Source organism: Pelodiscus sinensis, chromosome 15, assembly GCF_049634645.1.
Source record: "Pelodiscus sinensis isolate JC-2024 chromosome 15, ASM4963464v1, whole genome shotgun sequence".
NCBI lineage: Eukaryota > Metazoa > Chordata > Testudines > Trionychidae > Pelodiscus > Pelodiscus sinensis.
This window is the reverse complement of record NC_134725.1, coordinates 9979917-10006447: the sequence shown is the minus strand read 5'-3', so window position 1 is coordinate 10006447 and position 26531 is coordinate 9979917. Positions and strand designations below refer to the sequence as shown.

At 43.6% G+C, this 26531-nt stretch overlaps 1 protein-coding gene across 3 annotated transcripts in view; it reads left to right on the top strand.

Annotated features, from left to right (window-relative positions):
• Window positions 1-26531, top strand: part of CCDC60 (coiled-coil domain containing 60) — a 205421-nt gene that overhangs the window by 36152 nt on the left and 142738 nt on the right. The window lies entirely within an intron of this gene.

The window sequence follows — 26531 nt, the reverse complement described above, 5'->3', positions numbered from 1 at the left end:
ACGCTCTCTTGCGCAAGAAAGCTCTGATGGCCATTTTAACCATCGGGCTTTCTTGCGCAAGAAATTCATGTTGCCTGTCTACACTGGCCTCTTGTACAAGAACAGAAGCATCATAGTTCTGAGCAGGAGCATCATAGTTCTTGCGCAAGAAGCGCTGATTTCATACATTAGAACATCAGTGTTCTTGCACAAGAACTCGTGGCCAGTGTAGAGAGACAGCAAGTTTTGGCGCAAAAGTGGCTGCTTTTGCACAAGATCGCACCAGTGTAGACGCAGCCCTCGAGTCTCCATCACTGGAAATTTTTACAACTTTCTTATGCAATTTATTCCAATGGTTAATCTTGGCAGTTGGGAAAATTTTCCTAATGTCTGACCTTGCTGCAATTTAAGCCCATTTTTTCTTGTATTATCATCAGACATTAAGGAGAATATTTTTTCTCCCTCCTCCTTGTAACAACTATTTAGGTATTTGAAAGCTGTTCATGTCATAGAATCATAAGGTTGGAAGAGATCTCCAAAGGTCATTGAGTCAAAACCCCTGCTAAAGGCAGGATCAGTCCCAACTAGATTATCTCAGACAGAGTTTTGTCAAGTCAGGACTTAAAAACTTCTAGGGATTGAGATTCCACCATCTCCCTAAATAAGTCGTTCCGGTGCTTCACCACCCTCCTAGCATAGTTCCTGTAAGGTGCATGACTGTGCACAAAAAAATCTTCCCCTGTTCACCGTCTCTGGATTGCCATACAGCTGTACTTGCATGGCAGGCAGCTGCTCCGTCGGGCAGGGCAGTCTGAGATGATGTGGTGAGGGAACCGCTAGGAGTGGGACCTTCTGCAGCCACATGGCGGGGGAGGGGAGGGGATGCCTGCTCTGGTATCCAGAACTGGGAATGGCACCTACCGCATGGGTGGGGGAGGAGTCTGCTCTGGCAGCCAGAAACAGGATATGCCACACGGCGGGGGAGGGGATGGGTTCTGCTCCGGTGGCCGAGAATGTGTGCCATAAATTGTTAATAAATTGGGTGCCATGGTGGCACACATCCAAACCAGCACACATGACCTCAGTAGTGGTACACAATCCAGAACTCTCTTTGCTCGTGAGTTGGGAAAATCTTAGAGGGAATGCTGCCTCCTAGTGAAATAGTTTTTCCTAATATCCAATCTAGACCTCTCCGACTGCAGCCTGATACCATTGCTCCTCCCTCTGTCATCTGTCACCACTGAGAACAGCTTGTCTCCATCCTCTTTAGAACCCTCCTTCAGGTAGTTGAAGGCTGCTATCAAATTCCCTACAACTCTTCTCTTCTGCAGACTAAACAAACCCAAAACTCTCAGCCTCTCCTCACGAGTCATGTGCTCCAACCCTCTAATCATGTTTGTGGCCCTCTTATGTATCCTCTCTCTTCTCTTTTCCAGAGTAAACAAAACCTGCTATTTCAGTCTTCTCTCAGAGGTTATGTTCTCTAGACCTTTAATTATTGCTGCTGCTCTTTTCTGGACTTTTTTCAATTTGTCCACACCCAAAGATATAGCCTCAATACAATACTCCAGTTGAAGCATAATCAGCACAGAATAGAGCGGGAGAATTTCTTCTCATGGCCTGCTTACAACACTTCTTCTAATATACCCCAGAATGATGCTTGCTTTTAGGCAACAGTGTCACACTTGCTTTTTGGCAACGTTGTCAAGTCATAATTAACTTCTGGTCTTGACCCCTGGATCCCTTTCTGCAGTACACCTTCCTAAGTAGCTACTTTCTGCTTTAAAATGTAAAGTTCAGAGTTGGCAACAATATTCAGAACATTTAAACCACAGTTGTAGAAACATAGACTAGAAATAAGTCATGCTCCAAAATAATATTCTTAGAATATACCATTGTCCTCATTTGGTTAAAATGGTTGCTTTCCTTCTGAATACAAATATTAGACTTTAGGTGGTAATTCTAACTTTACTATAACTACTTGAGAATAGAAGATGCTCCATAAAGTAAAGACTTTATGATTAGTAAATTAGTTTGCTATCTTTCTGGAACAACAACTATCCAGTTGAGTCCATACAATCCCCATGCTATTAAATTCAAAACAATCTAACCAATTTTAGAAGTTCAATTTCTATTCCTAAAGGCTGCTTCCAGAATGAATTAAGGGAAGCAAATCAAATGTAATAATGCATTGTTATTAAGGTCTTAGTAAACTTGCCAAAATCAACCTGCTAGAACAGTCGTGCTATATTATACTTGCCTGATTACAGCTTGAATTGTTCTTACTGTGAATTGCATTGCTTACTCAGCTTTGGTAATCTATCTGGAATATCATGCTTGAGCCAGGAAAGAAACACATTACAAAGGTGGCACTTTGCAATGAATTTTCAAAGCGTTAGATTTTAATCGGTTTAGTATCTGCTTCTCCTAAGCAGTGCCTTAAAAATTCTTTCAAAGACTACCATCTAGACTGCATCCCTCTGTCGACAGAGGGATGCAAATCAAGCACATCGAAACTGCTAATGAAGCAGGGATTTAAATATCCCGCACTTCATGAGCATAAACATGGCCGTCACTTTTTTCAAAACGGAGCTTTTTCTAAAAAAACGGCAGTCTAGACGCGGCTTTGTAAAAAATAAACCCTTTTTCAACAGATCCTGTAAACCTCATTTTTTGAGGAATACAGGATCTGTCGAAAAGGGTTTATTTTCAACAGATCCGCATCTAGATTGCCATTTTCCCCCCCTTTGAAAAAGCTCCATTTAAAAAAAAAGCGGCGGCTTTTTTATGTTAATGAAGCACAGGATACTTAATCCCTGCTTCATTAGCAATTTCGACATGCGTAATGTACATCTCTCTGTCAACAAAGAGGTGTAGTCTAGACACAGCCAATGATACATGGTAAAAGGAACAGACTGTTCCATCTATTGGCAATACCCCTTGCTCTGCTGCCACAGTTGGGAACTAGAATGACATTTGCTATCAAAGCTGGGAGAATTTTGTCAAATAGTAACTTTTTTGAGAAAGAAGGAGAAATGGTGAGAAAAATGCTGTTAGAACAGTTTTTTTTATATTTTTAGCAAGTGTAATAATAACACTTTCTTATCCAAAATAAGTCTTGGAACTAAATGGTTTAATACAGCTTGCCTGATTTGCCTCATTTGTTATAAATGTAAAACTCTGAGCACATTCATCAAAAAGTTCATGAAGGTTTCTAAATCTTTAGAGCAAATCTGAGCTAGTTCATGATTTTGCATCAAATCATTAATGGTTTCACATGGTTTTGCAATGAAATGAAATGAAACTCTGCTATTTCAGCTGACTTGCAGTGCAACCTGTGGGTTCAAATTTGAGACTTCTGAATGGTAACAAACATGCAGAGCTACCTCACAGAGATTCATTCCACAAAAACTGCATGTTTTCTGTGAAACCAGTGAGTTTCTCACACAGTCTTACTTAGAATTGGAATGAACCTTGAGAGACTATCAAGTCCAATCCACTGCATTCATGGCAAGACTAAGCACTATGTACTGAGGGACTCAAGCTCCCCCATTCCCAGTCAGCCCAGGAGCCCAGGTGCGCCGGGTGTGTGTGCGTCCGCTCCCATTTCCCAAGCTCCACTCCTTCCTGCCACTGCCCTTTCCCCAACGTCATGGCACCCCATCCCCAGAGGATGAGGCTTTGGGGATTACTGAGGAGCCTGGTATAGTGTGGCAGCAGCAGTCGGGCCTTCCCCCACTCCCTGCAGTGGCAAGAGCCATAAGGAAGCACAGCAAGTGTGCCTGCCAAATGTGCAGGCCAGGAATTTGAGAACCCTGATCTAGACCATCCCTGACAGGTGTTTGTCTAACCCCATGGTCACCAACCAGTAGATCGCGATCTACCGGTAGATCTCAAGGGCTCCAAGAATAGCTCTTGAGCCCTCTCTGAACTGCGCACCTGCGCAGCACATTTACATTAGATTTCCTCATGTAATATAGGCGGGGCTTCAAGGAAGAGGTGGGGCAGTAGATCTTCGCCTGTTCTGAGACTTAAAAAGTGATCTTGGGTGTAAAAAGGTTGGAGACCACTGGTCTAACCTCTTAAAATCTCCAGTGATGGAGATTTCACTCTGTCCCTCAGCAATTTATTCCAGTGTTTAACCACCTTGACAGTTAGGAAGTTTTTCCTAATGGCCAGTCTAAATCTTCCTTTCTGCTATTTAAGCCTATTGCTTCTTGTCTTATCATCAGAGGTTAAGGAGAATAGCTTTTTTCCCTCCTCCTTGTAACAACCTTTTAAATACTTACCACATCCAACCATTAAGATATTTCTTATGAAGAATTTAATTGCTGATGGTTCAAATTTTCTCATTCCTTCATTAAACCATATTTACCCCAGATTCAATTAACAGGATTTAATGGGATGCAATGGGGTAGACAGGCCTCACACTGACAATAAGGGTATGTCTACACTACCCCGCTAGTTCGAACTAGGAGGGTAATGTAGGCATACCGCACTTGCAAATGAAGCCCGGGATTTGAATTTCCCAGGCTTCATTTGCATAAGCGGTGAGCCGCCATTTTTAAAACCCCGCTGGTTCGAACCCCGTGCAGCGCGGCTACACGGGGCTCGAACTAGGTAGTTCGGACTAGGCTTCCTATTCCGAACTACCGGTACACCTCGGAAGCCTAGTCCGAACTACCTAGTTCGAGCCCCGTGTAGCCGCGCTGCACGGGGTTCGAACCAGCGGGGTTTTAAAAATGGCGGCTCCCCACTTATGCAAATGAAGCCCGGGAAATTCAAATCCCAGGCTTCATTTGCAATGTATGCCTACATTACCCTCCTAGTTCGAACTAGTGGGATAGTGTAGACATACCCTAAGATATTTAAGAAAGGCCTGTGGACCAAATTGGTCCTGCTACACTTGGCTACAGCAAACATTAGGTGTGGAAAGGAGAATTAAAAAGAGGAGTCTGAGCCCACTTCAGGGCTGACCCAGAAGAACAGCAAAGCCCAGCTTCCCCTAATTAGAGAGAAGCCTGGTTACAACTTGCTGGCCAGATAGGTCCCTGCTAGAAGGGACGATCAGACTCAGGGACAGGGCTGGGCAAAATATGGCCTCCGGGCCATATCCAGCCAACCAAGCCACCGGATCTGGCCCGTGGAGTCCCAAGGAGGCTCCCCACTTACCTTGCCTCACCTGCACACTACTCAGAAAAGCAGCTGCCACAGCCATTTCTCTTCCACAGTTGTGAGCCCAGAAGGGATGGTGGGAAGGCTTCATGAGCTGCCTCTGCCCGCAGCACAATCCTATTGATTTCTGGCCAATGGGAGCTGCCTGTTAGAAAAGCACCACGCCACCTCCCCTCGTAGTTATTCACACATGCACAGGACCCCTGCAGCCTGCACAGGGGCAGAGCAGACAGGGAGGTTGCCTCAGAAACATGCTGGGCTGCTGGCTAGGAGTCACGCAGGTACTCCAGTCCCTCTCTTCTCAATCTTGTGCCCCCCACTCCTACCCCTTAACCTACATAACACAAACCCTTTGCCCCCATCGTGTACCCATAATCCTGTTTTTTGTTTCAGCTAGACCAGACTAACACGGCTGCATCTCTGTCACTTACCAGTGCTGGAAGGCAAGATGACAGAGCCCCAGCCCTTCTGACTGCTTTCTTGGTGTTATGGCTGCCCCAAGTGGACACTTTGCAAGATATTTCTTCCCTAAAGGCTTGTTGCTCCCAATGACCTGGATCACTTGGATCAATCAATCTTCAGCTGTCGTTAAGACTGCGCCGATCACAACATGTCCACCATTCTTCTTGCACTCTTGCCTTTCTTCTCCACGTTTGTCCAAAATGTTTAACAATATCATCTTCCCATCTTCTTGGAGGCTCACCGGGTAGTCTTTTCTGTTCTCGCGGGTACCACTCAGCAATAGTTGCGGTCCACCTATTGTCTGTGAGCTGTGCTGTGTGGTCTGCCCATTGCATTTTGTTATGTCTGCTTTCCATGATAGTATCTTTCATGACGCTGCATTCTCTAATCATTTCATTTGGAATACGATCCAGAAGGGAAATTCTCAATGTAGCTCGCTCCGTTGCCCTTTCAGCTACCAATAGTCGCTGTTCTTCTCTCTTCATCAGTGCCCATGTTTCGCTGCCATATAACATGTCTGGCAGCACTGTTGAATTGAAGATATTTGTATGTGCGGTCTTATTGATTTTTCCTTTGAGGACATCCTTGATAGAATTGAATGCACACTATCCTGCCTGAATCCTTCGTGAGAGTTCTCCATTAAGGTCTTGGCACTTATTAACTTCTTGGCCCAAATATATGTATTGTTCCACTTCTTTGATTTCTTCTCCTGTTATCATTTATTCGGGCTTTTCGTAAGACGTCTGATCACATGTATTTCGTTTTGCACCCGTTCATTTTCAGACTGACCTGACTGCTTTTCATGTCAAGTCTTTGTAGCATGCTCTTCAATTGGTTGGTGCTTTTGGCAATTAATACAATGTCGTCCACGAATCTGAGGTGGGATAATCGTTCTCCATTTATGTTGACACCACTCCTCCAACTGATCTTGTTCATAACCATTTCGAGGCATGCAGTGAGTAGTTTTGGTGAAATCATATCTCCTTGCTTCATGCCTTTCTCTATTGGGATATGGAGGGGAGTTTCGAGGCTAGTAATAGCTGTTGTACATCCAGTATTTGCTTCCTTCAACAAATTGATGTATTGCGTGTTAATGCTCTGCTCTGCGAGCGCCTTTAATATTGCATTGAACTCAACGCTATTGAAGGCCTTTTCATAGTCAATGAAAGCAATGCACAGCAGAAGTTTGTGTTCCCTTGCTCTTTCTAGGAGCTGGCTAAGGGCAAATATATGGTCGACTGTGCTGAAATTTCTTCGAAACCCTGCCTGCTCTCTCGGCTGTTGTTCATCCTGGCTCTGTGAAAGTCGGTTTGTTACCACCTTTGTAAAGAGCTTGTAAATATGAGAGTAGGCATATAGGGAGGTAATTCTTAAGATTTTCTCCATCACCCTTCTTATGCAGCAAGATGGTATTCGACTCCTTCCAGCTTGATGGTATTTTTCCTTCTTCAAGATATCGACTGAATCTTAAAGCGAGGGCCTTCCAAAGTTTTTCACCTCCTGCAGAAATCATTTCTGATGTTATTCCATCTTTGCCTGGAGCGTTTCCCTTTTTCATCTGGTATAGTGCGCTTTGGATTTCACTGATGATTATTGGGGGGACACGTTCTTCTGACTCTTGGAGCATTGGGAGAGGGACATTGATTCTTGATTTGAATAGTTCTGTATAGAAGTCCTTACAGACCTCCTCCATCCCTGCTCTGTTGATTACTGTCTCTCCATCCTTGTTCTTCAATGCTGTTACGCTCAGTCTATACTGCGTCAATTCCCGCTTGCATCTCCTGAAGCTTTTGTGTGATTCAGCTATTTTGAGGAGATTTTCTTTCTGGAAGTTCTCAAAGTCATCCTTCAGCATTTGCTGTATAAGCTTGCGCAGAATGGAGTACTCAAAGTTGTTATCCGAGCTCCTTTTCATGTTTCTCCACTTCTCCAGCAGGCTTTTCATTTCCTTCGAGATTCTTCCCTTCACTTTCTTCGACTTTTCAATTTCAGCTGCTTTTAAGCAACATCTCAGCTTGTCAACAAAGATATTATAGTCCTCATCACACTTTTCCGTCTGGCTCCAGTCAAACTCAGAAATCGCTTTCTTCAGCTTTGCTTCATCGAATGTCTTCGGCCACTCTTTCCTATTTGCCATCTGTAACGCCTTCTTTTCCACCACGTTGTCGAAAATCAACTTTGCTCTAAGCAATTGATGGTCACTGCCGATGCTGAAAGGCTGCACCACAGAGACATCTTGAACGATGTACCTTTTATGGACTAAAATATAGTCGATTTCATGCTGGCTCTTCGCGTTTGGTGCGATCCATGTCCACCTTCTTGCAATCTTTTTATACCAGGTGTTTGCCATGTACAGTCCTTTCATTTCTGCCATCGCTGCTAACCTTTCTCCTCTTCCATTCCTTTCACTACTGCTGTAACTCCCTATGAACTTTTCATCAGCTTTCCCTTGTCCAACCTTGGTGTTAAAGTCTCCCATCATGACAGTGTAAGTGGACTTTTGCGCGAGGGCTCTTTCAAGCTCTTGGTAGAATTCTTCCACTTCTTCATCCTCACTCGCACTTGTGGGGGCATAGGCCTGGATGACCTTGAGGGTAACCTTTGACTCTATCTGAAGATGAAATACACCAATATGTGATGATATTAGCTGGCATAATATAACTTTCAAAGACCATTCCTTACTGACGATAAATCCGACTCCCCCAACGCTTCTAGCACCATCTACCTTTCTGAGCCTCACAGTGCTTCCATCCTTCCAGTTGACTTCCAGCTCCGTCTTTCATCAGGTTTCGCAGACACTGAGGATGTCACATCTTCTCCTTTTCTTTTCCTCCATCAAATGGTTTAACGTTTCCTCCCTCACCATCAATCTACAATTGTAAGTACACACAGAGAGGGTTGTCCTTTTCCATGTTGGCCTAGCACCTGAAATTTTTGTCAGCTTCTCGTCGGTCAATTTCCACTCTGCCACTGTAGAATGATTCGATGATACTCAGGGGACTAAAACTCATTTACTCGTGTTGTTTTAGCCATTGACTTCAAGCCATCCCACTGGCTAGGTGAGCAGGCATGCGTACCTTCTCAAACTTAGCTAGCCTCCAACCTCTAAGGAGAGGGAAAAACTGAGAAAGCAATCCCCTTCTTGGATTGGATAGTCTGACACGTTTGTAGCATGGTTAGACCTATCAGGGCATACGCCCTGCTAGCATAGCTGTCAGACGGCCAGGGTCACCGCTGCACCATGATGAGGCATTGAGGTAGGATTTTGCAGCAGTGACCCCAGTGACCACTCTCAGTATTGTGTCCCAACCAACAGCAGCCCCTCCCTTTACATGTTATGGAAAACAGTCCTTTTCATGGAGCTTCCAGGTGTCCTGGCACAACCAACACCTGGCCTGGGGAGAAGAGGAAGCTGCTTACCCAATTTGGTGGCCCTAGCTACTACCATTTAGGAGGAGTTCTTGAACAAACAGACTCACAGACAGACACACGTTTATTTATGTATGCATATACATATATGATTTAAATACTACCTTTCACCCTAAAAGAGGCATGAGAGCAGTTTAGAAACTGCACACAGAGATCATGACAGCTACCTCTTGTTAACAGTAGGCTGAAAAATCCATTGGCAGCTTAAGTTGGAAACTGACAAAGAATAATGGATCCAGTTGAAACAGTAGAGGGTATTTAAATGGTCAAAACTTAATTATCCACATTGAAATTTAGCCAGTACACCATGGTAATATCCTTGAGTACTTCAGAGTGGAGAAAGATTGTTGCAGGCATCATCGTCATCATATTTACAAAAATAACAGTTTTTAAGATACGTTAATTTCAATCCTGAAAGCTTGCAAGTGCCATTTAAATTAAAATATTTCCTGATGCAGACTTACTGGACAAAGGTGTTTAATAGTGAAAGAAACAATATATGAAGTCTGGGTTTTGACATATAGAAAACATTTCTGTAAAATCAGACTGGTGTTATTTCACTTCTTTTTAAATGATAGAGTGATGTGCGTTAAATTTCAAGCAGTGGAAAGCAGTGTTTTTCATGGCTGGTGTAGTTTCTCATTATTCATGAAATGCATTTAGAAAGTGTGTTGAATGCACAAATATAAAGTGGGGGGGGAAAGGAAGCAGGGGGGAAAGGGACATAATAGAATGTCACTACATTCCTTGTAGTATAATGTGACCTTTCCATTAAATTAACGTTATGCTAGTCGCACAGAAGGAGAGCTAAGATAGAAGGTATTTTTAGCAGACAATAGTCAAGTTAATTAGGCAGCTATATAACTGTCACACTTTACATTAAGAGCTTAAAAGCAAGATATGCAGAATAGAGGTAGTAGCTATAATGTTATAATGTGATTTCTATTCATTTGGGAAAATAGTTTCCTAAGCTTTCACTTTTTGTGATAAATGATAACTGGTACATGACATTTTTAATGGCATTTTAACCTGGCTAGTTAACGCTTTCCAACCTAGTTAAGAAACATTTTCACAGAGTTCCTCAATGATTCCACAAAGTACGGTACAATTCACCAGGAGAAAGGGTTCTTAACATCGTTCATTTGTGTATGAACACGATTTCAGTGAGGATCCAAAGATGCTACACAAGTTGTTCATGATCTGTCTTGGGACAATCACTCTTTCATCTATTAATTACATCTATGTAAGTCTTAACTTTTTCCTTTCCAGAACTAGTTTCACTCTGTACAAATGAGCTGCAGCACAATATAATACACTTGGAATAGAGTCTAAAACTACATAAAAAAACCCTATTGCAACTAAAGAAATTACAGGGCTAACTGCATGTCTAACCCCCTGTTTGTCTTTTCTGGTACACCTCCTTCTAGGTCTCAAGCCTTGAGCTTTCACTTCTCTTGGCATGTGGTTCTGCAGTTTTCCCACTCTCAGACTGGACCATGGGTTATATGGTCCTTTGATATTAACCATGACCATCTGAAAAGATCCAACTTGGGTTCACCACTTTTCTCTGGGAGTTATCGCCAGTGGTAGCCACGACTGGACAGCTTTCTTAACACAAAGCATTATTTTGAACAAAAGCATTTATGAGAAAAAAAGATTTTACAACTGTGTACACGTGTAGTCTTCCAGGTATGGAGATTCTGGAAGGTGTAAAATTCCCTAAGGTTTGGGTAGCATATATCTGTTCCCTTAACTCACAAGGCATGTTCTCAGCTTCAGGGAGCATGTGTCCTTAAATCATGCTCAGTCTTTTGATCACTGTACTTCACAGTGTTTAAGTTACTTTTTCAACTGTTTATACAGCTTTGATCTGTTAGCTCTTAGCATTGGCAAAGCAAAGCTTGCAACTTTGTTGGAGACAGAATTTAGGAACTTTGAAGCAAATAGCTTTCCCCATTTCAAGTGTGTCCTGGGTTGTTTTTATCTGGAACTTATTTTCTTCCTGACAACAGTTTTTTGAACTAAAGCAGTATATAGGCATATCATAAACATTCCACTAACCCAATATCACTATACAGTGTAACTAATGAGTAGTAAGATCATATGCAGTATTCATAGAAGTATTACATAGCAGATGATTTAGCTCAAACTCTTTTGAAATGTCTGAAAGCAGAACATTTAAGAGAGCCGCTTAACTGCAAAAATCTATGTCTGTAAGAACAAAGGTTAAATTCTCCTCAGAATGCATCCATATAGTGACTGAAGCTCTGTGACTGTGGTAGCAGAAGTTCCAATGTTGTGGAGTATTGGAGAAGCATCTGAATTTCAGAAAATGTTGCAGATGGAATTTATCTAGCCAGAAGGAATTCTGCTTTTGCTGCTGGATTATATACTGTTGAAACAAACTCCTGAATAATCACTTGGGGGCAATACCTAGTAGCTGAGTGAACTCTGCCATGGAGCCAGCTGCTTGCCTAAGGTCATATCCTCCTCTTCCACATAAAAAGAGAAAGACGAAGGAAAGAGAAGGATGAGGGAAAGTGCGAAAGTATAGATCCACTGCTTATCAAGGAAGGAGAGCTAATATGGACATCAAGAATCCTTATCTTCTTTCAGTTATTATAACTAAACTGGTTAATTGTGAGCAGATCCTTAACACAATCAATATTAACATGAAGGGGAAAGAAACATAGGCCAGAATAGTGAAAGAAGAGGCTAAAGAATATTTAGATAAATTAGATATAATCAAGTTAGCAGGGCCTGATTCAGTTCATTTTAGGATATTTAGAAACTAGCTGAAGCAATCTTGGAATATTTGTCAGGGCTGAGAATAGGTGACAGACGATGGATCACTTCATGATTAGTTGCTCTGTTCATTCTCTCTGGGGCACTTGGCATTGGTCACTCTTGGAAGGCAGGATACTGTGCTATATGGGCCTTTGGTCTGATCCATTATGGCTATTCTTATGTTCTTAATCATTATCTTAAAAAACACATGGGAGATGGGTGACGTCCCAAAGAACTAGGGTTGCCAGGTGTCCGGTTTTTGCCTGGACAGTCCGTTATTTCTGGCCCCTGTCCGGTTAAAAAAAAACAGAAAATACCGTTATTTTCTGTTTTTCTTGGCTGGCTGGTTGGCAGGGACATTCTGGCGTGGGGGAAGCGAAGAGCATGGGGATTCTTAAAGACGCAAGTGGTGTGGTGGTTTTTGTTTTTTTTTTTGCTTAACAAGTTTGATTTCTCCTGGGTTTTTTTCCCCCTCAATCAAGTTTTTTTCCTGCCATATTCGGGATTTTTGGTGAAAGCATCTGGCAAGCCTACAGAGAACTGGGGTCTGGATTTGATGTCCTGCAATGTACAATATAGGATTTTATCTAATTTCTTAGGCCATACTCTTTTTTTTTTCATATTACAGTCCTGCTGTTCATGTTTGTTTGAGAGGCAGCACTATAGTTTTGTGGTTGTCCTTAACCTTGAAGGTTAGAACAAAGCCAGATTCACTAATGGCAGAGCAATCATTAAGACTTTGCCTGGCAATGGACTGAAAGCAGATGAAATTAATGCATACCATATATGACTTACCTGCAGAAGTGCCAGTTTAATAGTAAAATAGAAATTAAATATTTACATCCAATTCATAAATAGATAATAGAGGTGATACCCATTGCTCTGTTTAACTGTTGAGCAGTTATGGGAAAGTTGGAAATACTGCTAATTCTTATGCTGTGCCCTTATTGCATTGCATTGACAAAATAATTGAAAATCCATAACAATTCTCATAATTTAATTTAAAATCTCTGTGATTACATTCCTAGTTCAGTAGTCTTCACATTAAAAAAAATTGGAAGCTGAGAGTAGGTCTAAAAATACTTCCTGTAAAGGTTTCCTGTCTTAAGGTGGAGTAAGAAAATATCTGCACAGTATATTAAGAATAAGTAAGGACACTGGAATCAAAAGACTGGTGTGTGTATCTCTTCCCATAGGTAGAATGCTTTTATTTTTTTTTACCCTACTTTTGTGGGGGTGGGTTTTTTTAATTTTAAAGGACTTGTTTTTTAAAATTCTCCCTCACTATTATATACATTTTAAATTACAAAAAGGAAAGAAATTTGTAAATACTAGTGGAGAAAAAAAATGATTTAAAAATAGGGATTAAAACTGGTATTTTATGATGGAGGGTTGCATATTCTATTTTTAAAGAATAGGGACCCAGTGTCCTCTATATTTAACTTTTCAGCTAACTGAAACAGCAGATTGATAGGCTTCAATATCTCCTCATATTTCTTCTTTTTTCCTCTGTCTACTGAAATGTAAGAAATTAATGTTTGGAGTCAGTAGCAGCTAAACTGACATTGGATCAAGGCTGTGAGACAAATTGCTCATTACAGTTCAGGGAACTGCACATACAGCTGTGGCATCAGTATAGTATTGGCAGGCACTTTCAAACACTAGCTCTGCATGGGCAAATGTCGCCATTGTCTGCTGGTGAAGCTTGTATGTGGATTTCTGGAAAATAAGCTTTTTAAACCCTCATCAGAGGCATTTCTGCTTTCTTTTTGTCATCCTGTATCAGGCCTATGTCACAGGCAGCAGCCAAGGTTTTAAGCAATGATGACAATCCATGAAAAACGAGAAATTAAATATATGTAAGACCCTGACAATCCTTATCCAGGTTCGTCAAATGACAATTTGAAATTTAGGGGGGGTGCGGAAGGTCTTGCCTTTTCAGAAAGCTCACCAATGTTCGATTCATCCAGCTCTTCTGCTTGACAGTGGGAAATCACTCTTATTGACTGTGCATCCAATCATCTTTTAGTGAACAGCAGATAAAAAACATCCTTTTTTGAACAGCCGTTATATACAATTATATGTCATCGGAGAAGCTTCAGTTATTCCCTTTTATAAAAAGCAGTTTCCAGTAAAGTATTTTTGTCGCAGTTCTTTTCTTTCAGCTGGCTTAGTATTCCTATTCTCCTAAATTAATGTTATGTTGTATTACCTGCATAAGACATTTTAGATCTGAAATGGTGCAAAGCAGTAACTTGCAAGTCAGAGTAATTTAGCCATTGGAGACATTGTTGCTGCTGCCACCAAGGTACATGCCCTGGGAGTGAGGCTTTCAAGCATTATTGGGTATAATAGCAATTGCATAAATACAACTCTTAGAAATTTGGTAATGTTTTTCTGTGGGAATATCTAAAAAGGACACTGTCAATTGAAAACAATGATTTGATGGATGAATGACCTGATGAAGCCTTAGGACTAATGGAATACAATCCTAGAATCAAAACAGAGGCAACTGGACTGCAATTATGATACAGTTTATGCCTACAGTTGTCATTACTATCACAAAATGTTGCTGGTTATAGTTATCCTTTGGAAAGTCAACTGCCAGTGGTGTAGATATATACAGGCAGTCCCTGGGTTACGTACAAGATAGGGACTGTAGGTTTGTTTTTAAGTTGAATTTGTATGTAAGTCGGAACTGGCATCCAGATTCAGCCTCTGTTGAAACTGACCAGCAGCGGCTGAATCGGACACGCCTGGGGCAGAGCAGCTGGGGTGCTGCTGGGTTCGTCCCGCAGCGCCGCTCCTCGGCGCTACTGGACCAACCAGGCAGCACCCTAGCTGCTCTACTCCAGGTGTCCCCAAGTCAGCCACTGCTGAAACTGATCAGCGGCTGATTCCAAGAAGCCCGGGGCAGAGCAGCTCTGCCTCGGGCTTCCTGTAGTCAGCCGCTGATCAGTTTCAGCAGCGGCTGACTTGGGGATGCTTGGGGCAGAGCAGCTGGGGTGCTGCTGGGTTGGTCCAGTAGCGCTGCACCTCGGCGCTGTGGGACCAACCCAGCAGCCCCCCCCCCAGCTGCTCTACCCCAGGCATCGGCGAGAAAAGCCTGATCTGCTGGAGAGGCGGGGGGGCGCACTAGCTGCGCCCCCCCCCCCCCCAGCAGACCAGGGAGACGCGGGCAGCGGGACCGCCAAGACGCGTCGCAGTCCCGCCTCGCGCGTCCTCCGCGGCTTTGCTCCACGTCTCCCTGGTCTGCTGGGGGGGCATTTCTCGCCGCGGAGGACGCGGGCGGTGGGACCGTGGCTCATCTGGGCGGTCCCACTGCCCGCGTCCTTCTCAGCGAGAAAAGCCCCGTTCGTATGTAGGGATCCGACGTAAGTTGGATCCACGTAACCCGGGGACTGCCTGTATAAACAGAATAATGCTCACTAAATCATACTGGTCAGAGCTGTGTCTTTATTGAGAGCTGTAGGTGGTAACATAATTCATAAGGGTAAAATTGAAATAGTTTAAATATGTCAATGCAACCCATAGGTAAAATGTTCAAGGTCCACTTCCTTAGCTGGGGTAAGTTATTGGTGAGTCATCGTGGGCCCTAATATGCATGCACATGCATACAAACACACATGCGAGTGCACAGACAAATATCAATTCCTAATAAAAAACAGTCAATGTACACTTCGCTCTTTATTATTCAGCAACACGGGGAATTTCTTTAATGTTTTGATTGAATCTATGAGTTGGTGTCTTTGCTTATAGAGTAGACTTAGAGGCATTTGAAAAAATAAATTAATTATTTCATAATGTAGTGATATTGTCACTGTAAATATGACTTTTAAAAACACAAAAATTGAAACAATTTTTGCAGCATTCCAAATGATAAGTCTAAAAATTGAAATTTGAGAGAGCTTTGTTTCTTTTATTTTATAGTGTTAGTTAAAGCAAAAAAAAAATGTAATGACATTATATTGAATGTCCTCACTTCTCAAGAAATCCTGTCCCCATTAAAATTTATGGGAGGTTTTGTTGTTGATTTAGAGCAGGTTAGGATTACACCCTCTGCTTTCAGTTCTTTGTCCCATAGTATGCTGAAAGAGTCCAGGTACCTGACTGATCACATACCTCATATATTAAATAAATAATAAGATTCCAGGGTTGTTACTTCATATGTCAAATTGTAGTCTACAACAGTGTTTTTCAACCAGCGGTATGAGTACCTTTAGGGGTACTTGAGAGAAATTGCGGGTACATCAACACAGCTGAAATTTGGAGAAAACTTAATTTTTGTTTTATGTTTTACAGTGCTTTATTATTTTTGTACTTTTTACACCCAAAAATGTAATCGCCTGTCTGGCTACGATTAAGTTGTTTAAAATAATGTGTTGCAATGGTAGAAAAAAATGTGTGTGTCTGTAGGTACTGTAGGTACTTATAATTTATTTTTTCTGTGTGTGAAAGGAGTACTTTTAGGTTTACCAGATGGATGAAACAAAAATACCAAACACCCCCCACCCCTCCGCCCTAAAAAAAAACCACTGGGAAAAATTTGTGTTGAAGGAAGGGGGGGGGGGGGGGGAGGGAACAAAATTGTTAAGAAAAAAAAAAGACTCCAAGGACCTGGATCACTGCTAGGGGTTACCAGGTAGTCATTAAAAAAAAAAAAAAAAAAAACCGGATATGCTTCATTGGGGGGGGGGGGGGGGGGCAGGAAAGGAGCAGTGCTGGCCGGGAAGAAGGGGGCCTGGGAACAGCTAACAAGGGGGGGAGGGCAACGGGGCTGGCTGGGTGAAATGGGGGGGCCAACGGGAAGCAGAGCTGGTTGTGGGGGGGGGGGGGGTCGGACGGAACAGGGCTGACCGCGGGATATCAGGCACAGGAGGACCGGCCAGGAGGGAGCGGGGAGTAATGGGGGAGTAATAGCACAGCTGGGGGGGAATCGGAGGCCGCACATTTCTGGTATTTTCTGATTTTTTTTTACCGGATAGAGTGCACAAATACCGGACTGTCCGGTACAATACCGTACACCTGGCAACCCTAAGTACTTTATAAAAAAAGGTTGAGAAACACTGGCCTAGAACATCTGTTGAGTTAGTATAAAATGGTGGAAACAGCTACAAATATGTCTGAACTCCTGTTGTACAGAATATCTCTATTTAATTGTCACTGAGATTAGTGGGCAGTCACTCAGCCTTTTTGACTTTATGAATTACACCTGTGTGGTACAGCTAAATAAGGGCTGTATATGTGCTGTGCTAAGAATCCTAGACCATTGTGATATTATAGGTAGCTCAGCCAATCACCACCTTTATTCTACAGATAACTTGCATTCAACATTTTCATTGGTTGTATGTGGTAGACTGACCAGATGATGGATAACTTAGCCTAGCTGCCACACGAGGCCTATCAAATAGTAACAGTTTACAACTAGTTGGTATTCATAAACTCAGTCATACTCCCACTGAAGTTAATGGCAAAACTTCTATTGACTCCTGTGGTGCAGGATCTTGGTGTGGTGGGTTTACGGGTGCAAGCACTGCTCCCCTACTTCCTCCCACGAGGGATGGAGGGGCTCCGCGGACCCTCCGCCTTGGTCTGTCCGGTATGAAGGCTGGGTGCAATCACCCCTCTGCCCCAGCCGGCAGAGGGGGGTCAGCGGACCCGTCAACGCATCGCCCCTAGCGGGGCTAGGGCTTCGGCCCGACTGCAGGCCTTGGGGTCCCGGCCCCTTTCTCATTCCTCCCGAAGGGCAGTTGTGTGTCCGTAGGGCTGGATCGTGACCGCTGTCCGCACGGTGCCCTCGTCGTGGAGGGGAGGGGGTTTGGTCACTGGGGGGTGCTTTGGGGTTGGGGTTGTGCGTGTGAGTGTGGGGAGTGGGGGACCCAGGCCCACCCTCTCCTCCGGGTCCCAGCCTGAGACCCTAAGTGGAGCTTGGCGCCTACAGGCTGCTCTCCATGGCAGACGGGGTCGCTGCCCTCAACTCGTCTGCCTACAGGCACCAGAAAGGCCCCGCCTTGGGCTCCTTCCACTCCCTGCCTGCCGGCTCCTGCGGCAGGGCGTGTGTTGGGTCACTCACCCCGTCGGAGACGTCAGGTCCATCCCAACACGATCCGCCAACTGCTGGCGCTGTCCTTCTTTGTTGCCCGGGGGGCAGGAGGCTTAGTACCCCTGGAAGCCAGGGTGGCTGCTTCCTCGCTCCCCCCTTCCTAGGCGTCCGGCCGCCACGTTTAAAGTCCCCGGGGACTGACGTCAGGAGGGTTAGCCCCACCCCCCCGCTCCTCCCCCTCCGGCAGGATGCTTCTCCATGGCTCAAGTTCACCCCCGCTTTCCCCGGCGCGTGCTCGCCCACACTGCCCTGTGTCCAGGCTCCGGCTGTGCAGAGCTGGCCCCGCCATTGCCATCCGCGGCAGCCGTTCCCTGAGCCAAGGGGGAAGTTCCTTCCCCGTGGCTAGTGCGGACCCGGCAGGGTCCGTCACACTTGGCCTATAAAAACATTGCAAAAAGTCATTGGCTCTCATTGGCTACAAGTCTCTGTTCCCAGCCAATAGGAGCAACAGAGATGCCTGGTGGCAAGAACAGCGTGCCTATTAATTTAATCAAGTAACCCCTGGTTATGGTCTTAAGGGAAGAGGTAAATAAATAACACTTCCCTATGCACTTTCTCCACACCATTCATGGCTTTATAAAGTTTTATTGTAGCTCTCCTTGGTCATCTGTTTTCTAAGATGAAGAGTCCCAGTCTTTTTAATTTCTCCTTGAATGGAAACTGTTCTCTACCTCTGATAATTTATTGTACTTCTCTATAATTTTTCCAATTCTATTAGAACTTTTTTGAGATGGGGGTAACAAGAACTGTATGCAGTATTCAAGGTACGTGAGAACCATGGATTTATAGAGTAGAGTAATATTTTCTGTCTTATTATTTATCCTTTTCTTAATAGTTCCTAACATTATCTTAGCATTTTTGACTGCTGCTGAGCAGATGTTTTCAAAGAACAATCTGCAATGACATAAGCATCTCTTTTATGAATGGTAACAGCTCATTTAGACCCTATTATTTTGTATGTATAGTTGGGATTTTGTTCTCCAGTGTGCGTTATTTTGCATTTGTCAACATTGAATTTTATTGTTATTTTGTTGCCAAGTCACTCAGTTTGGTGAGATCCATTTGTAAGCCTTAAATGTCAGCTTTGCACTTAACTATTTTGAGTATTTGTGTATAGTCTGCAAACTTTGCCACTTCACTGTTTAGCTCTTTTTCCACATTATGTATGAATATTTTGAGCAACACTCGTCCAGATACAACTTCTCATCAGGCCCTAGTTTTTACGTCTCTTCAACGTGAAAACTGACCATTTATTGCTACCCTTTGTTTCTTTTAATTAATGATTGACTTGTGAGAGGAGCTTCCTTCTTGTTTCATAACTGCTTAGTTTGCTTTCCAGTCATTGACGAAGGGCCTTATCAAAAGCATTCTGAAAGTACAACTACACAGTATCCATTGTTAGGGCAGCCCCCCAGCCCACCCCCATCCTCCAGCTTTCCGGCAGCACATGATCATGGAGCATAAAGAGGGCAGGCAGCGCGCAACCCCAGCCTTTCTGGCCACAGAACACAGGGAGAGTGGGCAGTGCATGGCATCAGCTTCCCTGGTCTTGAAGCAAAGCAAGGGCAGGCAGTCCCAGTGACTAGAGGGAGCCATGCTAAGGCAGAAGAGGCCTGAGGGTGGAATGTGGGCAGAGCAATACATGGAAGATTGGCAAGGCTCTGCTTTGCCCTGCCTCTGAAACCTGCCACCCATGTCCAGTGGATATATCTGATCCATATTTTTGTTGACCCCCTTCAAAAATTTTAATAAATTGGAGAGTCATGATTTCCCTTTATAAAAAAAATGATGATTCTTCCCCAGCATATTATAACAATTTGAACAACTGGTAACTCTGTTCTTCAGTATAGTTTCAGCTGGTTTGCCTGGTACTTAAGTTAAGCTCACTGGCCTGTAATTGCCAGGATCGCTTTTGAAGTCTTTTAAAAAAATCTGCATTACATTCCCTGCAATCAAGTCACCTGATACATAGGTTGATTTAAGTGATAGATTGGATACCACAGTTCTTAGTTCTACAATTTAATATTGGAGTTCTTTTGGAACTCTTGGACGAATCTGGTTCTGGTGACTTATTACTGTTTAACTTATGTTTATTCCTCTATTGATACCTCAGTCTGGGACAGTTCCTCAGATATGTTATCTAAAAAGAATGGGCCAAGTATGGGAATCTCTCACATCCTCTACAGTGAAGTCTGATGCAAATAATTCATTTAGCTTATCTGCAATGGCCTTCTTGTCCTTGAGGGTTTCTTTAGCACCTTGATTGTCCAGTGACCCCACTAATCTTTTTGAGGGGGCAAGCTTCCTCTTTCCAAAAACTAACAGCAGGTTTTTTTAGTCTTTTGCTAGTTGCTCTTCAAATTCTTTTTTGGCTTGCCTAATTATACTCTCATATTTACTGCATTATGCAGTGAAATCACCTGAATTACTAAGTCACATCTTGCACCTGAGACTCCTGCATAAAGAAAAAAACACACATCTAAAATGGAGACTGTAGTTAAGAAGATTGATGACCAAATTCTGATTCTAAAATCCATGAAGAGGTGGTTCCATGGGATCTCCAGAATCAGAGAACTGTATTTTAAATAGAGTCTGATGGCAAGGAGTACCCCAACTTAGCAATGCCTTATATAACACTCATATTCTCTCTCATTCTCACTCACTCTCTCATATTCTTGACAGGAGTAATGTGAGTTCAGGGATAGCTGTCAACCAAAATATGGGTACACAATGCCACTTTTGCAACATGGACTCAATAATGTTTGGTTTGACTGCACTAGAGTCAGAACTTTCACTCCAAAGATGAATTTGGCCCTATGCCTGTTTTAGTGCAATTGAAAAGTGGTCCAGATTTTTGCTGTATATTTATTTTTGTTCATTAACATATTTTCAATATCTGGAACATCTCAGTTATTATACATCCATATATATAGCACCACTGAATACTGTTGCCTGATGCTCTGAATTGTATTTAAAATATTCTTAAAAGATTTTTTATTAATCTAGGTGTGCAACTACATACAGAAGTATGTGTCCTTTTTGTGGAATAAACAGTGATAGCTGCCTGAAAAAAAATAGAAATTGAATGTTGCATCCAATTTTGTAAAGTACAGGTGGTGAAAAACTATTTTGGATTGCCAGATGTACACTATTCATTTTATAGGTCATTAAATCTCTAGTTATACCAACTCAATCATTTGAATTTGTTACAATAGGATTTGGAATATTCCAAAAGATTAGGTTGCACAAAATACACTGAAGTTTAAATTTGGAAGAAAAAATTGTTTATATGAAGTGTAGAGCAATTTCATAACAAAGTTAATATGCTCACTGTATAGCTCAGGGATAATCATTTTTGTCAAGATGTAGATTTACAGAGATACTTTAAAAATATCTTGCCATTAAAGGCTTGTGTTAAAACTCCCTAAGATCACAGACTCCCCGGCCTTAGATTGGTATTGATGCCTCTGAGAACCCAGGAAGGCACATTTGGGAATTATTTCTTGTGGGGTACCCTCAAAATGTTAACCCTTCCTTTGGAGAGACCTTAAAAACTATAATTTCCCTTAGGTTTTGCAGTCTTAAGCATGTGCATCCAGAATCTCCTGATTTCTAGGACACAGGAATCAGATTGTGGTCTAAAAAAGGTGATTTTTATTAAGAAAACAAAGAAACACACTTGGTGAAATGTTATTTGGTTCCTAGGTGTTACAGAGCAACTGAAGAAAAGAGAAGGATTAAAACACAGGGAATTGTTTCCTTGGTGTTCAGTTTGGATAGTTACAATAAAAGGGGGTAGTTGCATGTGCTCAGCACAGAGAAGTCCAACAAATCAAAAAATAAAGATCTGATTGCGTCTAACCATTCTCTGTTCTACTCACGTATCTGCTGTTCCAAGATTTAGTCCTTCCCTAGGCATGGAAGATTTCCTAGTTTAATTCATGTCTCCCAGGCTCTCTTCCAGTCATGCACTAAATGGAACAGGAAGGTCACTGCTTCCAACTCAAAAGCTCTGTTTCCATTGGCTTTCCTGGCCTCCTTCCAACTTAGGCTTATGTCTACACTACAGTTTTTCCGGGATACCTCTGGTATCCCGGAAAAACTGGTGCATCTAGGGAACATGTCTGCTTTTTTGGATCATTTTCCAAAAAAGCGGGCATGTTTTTTTGGAAGCCCTGTATTCCTCATTTTAAGAGGAATAAGGGATCTTCCAAAATAGGGTTTTTTTCTCACATTTGGCCCCATGTAAATGGGCCAAATGTTGGAAAAGCCTATTCCAAAAAAAAAAAAAAAAAAAAGAATAAGAAAAAGGTACTCAAATTACCATTCGCAATGTGTGTACCTTTTTCCAAAAAATAACCTGCAGTATAGACATAGCCTTACTGGCTTACTTCCTTCTTCTGTAGCATTCCTGGGGACTTTCTAACACACACATGCTGTCTATGGTTTTAACCTGTACAGGCAAGACAAATAGGATTTTAGTTAACTGAATGTCAGGAATGTCCAGAAGAGGGTATTACTCTCTCATTCATCACAAAGAAGTATGAAACACAGGATTGCAGAATTCAGGGCATTGAAAGAACATCTTCTTTTTCATTCATTTATTTCAGTTTGGAATAAGGGTTCTACGTTCTAATGCATTGTCAGTACATTTACTTTATCTTCAAGAAAGCCAACTCTTCCAGAGTAACAAATCACAGGGCTCAATGTAGAAACCTGGTTCAAGGTTTAATACTGGAGCATATAGACAATGTGGAAATCTCTAGGGGTATGTCTATACTACAGAGTTATTTCAAAATAACTCACGTTATTTCAAAATAACAAGGTGAGTATCTACATAGCAAGTGTGTTATTGCAAAAGTATTTCAAAATAACAGGCTTGCTATACTGAAATAATAACCCCTCATTCTACAAGGAATAATACCTATTTCAAAATTGCTATTTCGAAATAGGGTGAGTGTAGATGCTCAGCTGTGCTTATTTTAAAATAATTAGCCTCCAGGGCTTCTCACAGCTGCCCTAGTGGTCACTCTGTCCACACCCCTCAAAACTTGATAGCAGGGGTCAACAACCTTTTCAAACAAAAAGAGCCAAACTATATAAAAATTTTGAACAAATGGTCAACAAAAATCCATATAAGAACACCCATTTGCATGACTAAAAATATGCAACTTAATATTATTGATAACTGACACAATGATTAATAATAGCACAAATGAAACGTATCACATTTTATTTAATGGGACTTCTGCTGCTGTATCTTTTTGCACAGTTCTTTGAAGTTTATATCATAATTGGTCAAATCCAGCTTCATGCATGCATTCAGTATATCTTCTGTCAATCTTATGGCAGGGGGCTGGTGATGTGGGCATGCAGGAGTCTGGGTTGGAGTGTATGAGAGGCTCAGGACAGGAGATTGGGGTGTATGATGGACTCAGGGCACAAGTTTGGGGTGTATGGGGGTGCAGATGTGTTATGGCAGGAGTCTGGGGATGTGGGGGTATGAGGGGCTCAGGGCAGGGGGTTTAGATGTATGATGGGCTCAGGGTAGGTGTGTGGGGAGGTGTGCAGGAGTGTTATGATGCTGCGGCCAGATAGGAGGTGGGCCCCAATAGGGGGCTTGTTGGCCAGGCTTCATTTTTAAATAAAGTAAAATATTATGTCCAACACAAAAGGTTTCAACGTTGCCTTTATTTATGGCAGAAATGGGGAACCTTTTTTGGGTCCGGGGCCAATGACCCACAGAAAAATCTGTTGAAGACCACACAAGTGAGAACCAAAAAAAAAAAAAACCCTCCAAAACCTCCCAACCCTCACTGATGTGACCCCTCCGCCCCCAATGGAAACACTTCACTCCCCTGGTGTTCCAATCCCATAGTCAGGGAGGACTGAGGTTAAAGGCCTCCAACCAGATTAACTCTTCTGCAATTCCAGGCTTAGTGGATTTTGTGCCTCCCTCCCCCCCCCCAGGCTTTTGGTTAGGGCCAAAAATGAGGTGTTAAGTGTGTGGGACAGGGCTACCAGTAAATGGGACAGGATGGGAGTGCAGGATCTGGGCTGGAAGTAGAGTGTAGGAGGGGGTGAGGGTGCAAGGTCTGGCTAGAGGGCAAGCTGCTGGGGCAGAGGGCAGGAGTGGGATGGGGGCTGACTGCCTGGCCAGAAGCCAGGTGGAAGAGGGTACTTGGCCACGGGGCAGAGGGCAGGGAGGATTCTGGCCAGGGGCAGAGGGCGGTGGGGCTGTCTGGCCAGGGGGCAAAGGGCAAGGGAGGATTCTGGCTGGGGGCAGAGGGTGGTGGGGCTGTCTGGCTAGGGGGCAGAGGGCAAGGGAGGATTCTGGTCAGAGGCAGAGGGCGGTGGGGCTGTCTGGCCAGGGGCAAAGGGCAAGGGAGGATTCTGGCTGGGGGCAGAGGGTGGTGGGGCTGTCTGGCTAGGGGGCAGAGGGCAAGGGAGGATTCTGGCCAGGGGCTGGGGACAGGATGGGATTCTGGCCAGGGGCCTGGGAGATTTTGGCCAGGGAGCAGAAGGCAGGAGGGGATTCTGACCAGAGGGCAGGGGGGATTTTGGCCTGGGGGCAGGGGCGGGCTGTCTCACCTGAGGGATAAGTGAGGGTCTAAGCATGAAGGGGTGAGGGACACTTACTTGTTTTCAGGCTGGGTGGCAGGCGCTGTGTAACACGCCTCCTCTTCCCCCCCCCCCCCCCCACTGCTCCTGTTTGCTTGCAGGAAGCTTGTGGGATGGGCTCATAGGGAAGGCCTGCAAGAATTGTGTCGGGGAAACAAAGAAATAGCAGCCCCATGGAGCTACCTTTGGTTCCTGGTCCCCTCCATGTGGGGGAAGGAGAATGCTGTTGCGCTGAGCCATTTTTAGCCTGTTTGTTCCCTGCAGACCAGATCCAGCTCGGAGCCTCAGGGCTTTCTCCCCCAGACTCCTCAAAAGAAGCCAGCGCTGGTGTTCCAATCTTGCAGGGGGCGTTATAAGGCTGTAGCGCCAGTGCTGGCTTCCTGCTCTGGGGGGGAACAAGGAGCGGCTGAGTTGGGGCTCCAGAAAAGCCAAGGCACCCTCCACAATGATGCGGCACCTGATGAGCCTGTTATTAAAGGTCTCCTTCGTGGATCCAGGTGTCTCATGGAGGGCTTCATTAGCCAGGTGTCAAGGGGTAGTTTGTGTTGCCCATGATGTAGATTAGCATGTCCACTTTCCTGACCCTGATGGCGCAATTGGGGGAAAATGTGTCAGGGTGCATCCTCTAAAAGAGGTTGGAATTCCTGCACATGCAGATGTTGTGCACTTTCGTTCACCACCCAATGTACACAGCTGTGAACTGGCCCTGGTGGTCCACAAAGGCCTGCAGCACCATTGAAAAGTACCCCTTCCTATTGATAAAGTCCAAGGCATGGTGGTCATGAGCCAGGATGAGGTTGTGGGTGCCATCAATGGCCTTCCTTCACTCCCCCCCCCACCTCCGCCACCAGTTGAGGAAGCCCATGGTGGCAAAGCTAGTGAGGATGGGCTTCATGTCGCCCAAGCTCATGACCCTGTGCAGCAGGATGGCATGAATGGCCTTCACCACCTATAGAATCATAGAAACCTAGAATCACAGGTTTGCTAGAGTCCTTGGGAATTCCCTGAGTCCAACCCCCTTCCAGGAGCAACCCCAACTAAACCACTCCGGAGGGGTTTGTTAAGCCAGGACTGAAAAGCCTCTAAGGACGGAGATTCCACCCCCCTCCCTAGGGAACCCCATTCCAGTGTTTCACCGCCCTCCTAGGACAATAGTAAGACAGTCAAACCTGTATGAGCACAGCCCTGACTTTCTGTCTCCCCACACTGAACTGGTTCCCCAAAGAACATTAGCTGTCTGGCATGGCAAGCTTCCAAAGTGCAATGGCAACATGCTTCTGGAGGAGGCAAGTCTCAGCCAGGTGTTCCATCCAGGCCCTCTCAGAGAATGACAGAGGCCCAGACCACTTTGATTTTAGAGGTCTTAGCCCAACCTCAGCCCCAGATCCCCGACATATCTAACTTATCAACTACAGGGTCATACTAAAACCAAAAGAATATATGAAAATGAACACTTGAGACATGTATTTATTAACAATTATGTCATTATACCAATAGCAAGTACAACTTGTATCTTTGTTGAAACTGTTCAACTGCTGAATATAGATCTTCATCACTTAATTCTCTGAACTCTCAAAAGAATCCAAAAGGGTACAAATTTGTTGCAGTGACTCAAATCAACTTGTAAGACCAGATTTGATGGAGTCAATAACAACAACAACAATACATCAACTGAATAGTGCCTTTCTGCATCAGATTGAGATGTTAGACTGTGATTGGTGGAACACTCAGATGAAATGGCAATACCCTGTGCTACTGATTTGGACTCAGAAAGGATTGTGTCCCATTGATCATAAATCTTTTAAATACCTTTAAGAAGTTGTTCAGTGTTTTAGCCCTCTCAATATGTAATGTAGCATTGTGTGCTTCAGTTACAAGATTAATTTTATGGATCATTTTTAGCAGCTTCATCCACATGGATGGCATTAAAATGCAATCAAATTTGGATGTATACTTCTGAATTGACTTAAACTCA